Below are 1,339 nucleotides of genomic sequence, written 5' to 3' on the forward strand. Positions count from 1 at the left end.
CGACACAGGTAAGAGACAGAGGAGAACAAGTGTATGGTTTTAGAGAGCCACGAGCACCAGGAATAAGGATCTACCGTTGTCATTTCGTTCCGTCGACATTCGGTTCCGGAGCGACACGAACGGGGACTTAGAATTTTTTCGCTCGGGCTCCGGAGCGACACGAACGGGGACTTAGAATTTTTTCGCTCGGGCTCCGGAGCGACACGATCGCTCCGTTATTCTACGTTCTCTCGGTCCACGGGCATCAGAGAGCAAAACAGCCTAATAGTTTTAGAGTGCCTCAACGATCAGGAATATGGATCTAACGTTCTCGTTTCGAACCGACGACTTTCGGTTCCGGAGCGACACGAACGCTCCATGATTCTCGATTATCTCGACACAGGTAAGAGACAGAGGAGAACAAGTGTATGGTTTTAGAGAGCCACGAGCACCAGGAATAAGGATCTACCGTTGTCATTTCGTTCCGTCGACATTCGGTTCCGGAGCGACACGAACGGGGACTTAGAATTTTTTCGCTCGGGCTCCGGAGCGACACGAACGGGGACTTAGAATTTTTTCGCTCGGGCTCCGGAGCGACACGATCGCTCCGTTATTCTACGTTCTCTCGGTCCACGGGCATCAGAGAGCAAAACAGCCTAATAGTTTTAGAGTGCCTCAACGATCAGGAATATGGATCCAACGTTCTCGTTTCGAACCGACGACTTTCGGTTCCGGAGCGACACGAACGCTCCATGATTCTCGATTATCTCGACACAGGTATGAGACAGAGGAGAACAAGTGTATGGTTTTAGAGAGCCACGAGCACCAGGAATAAGGATCTACCGTTGTCATTTCGTTCCGTCGACATTCGGTTCCGGAGCGACACGAACGGGGACTTAGAATTTTTTCGCTCGGGCTCCGGAGCGACACGAACGGGGACTTAGAATTTTTTCGCTCGGGCTCCGGAGCGACACGATCGCTCCGTTATTCTACGTTCTCTCGGTCCACGGGCATCAGAGAGCAAAACAGCCTAATAGTTTTAGAGTGCCTCAACGATCAGGAATATGGATCTAACGTTCTCGTTTCGAACCGACGACTTTCGGTTCCGGAGCGACACGAACGCTCCATGATTCTCGATTATCTCGACACAGGTAAGAGACAGAGGAGAACAAGTGTATGGTTTTAGAGAGCCACGAGCACCAGGAATAAGGATCTACCGTTGTCATTTCGTTCCGTCGACATTCGGTTCCGGAGCGACACGAACGGGGACTTAGAATTTTTTCGCTCGGGCTCCGGAGCGACACGAACGGGGACTTAGAATTTTTTCGCTCGGGCTCCGGAGCGACACGATCGCTCCGTT

This window comes from Calliopsis andreniformis, unplaced genomic scaffold, assembly GCF_051401765.1.
Source record: "Calliopsis andreniformis isolate RMS-2024a unplaced genomic scaffold, iyCalAndr_principal scaffold0424, whole genome shotgun sequence".
Lineage (NCBI taxonomy): Eukaryota > Metazoa > Arthropoda > Insecta > Hymenoptera > Andrenidae > Calliopsis > Calliopsis andreniformis.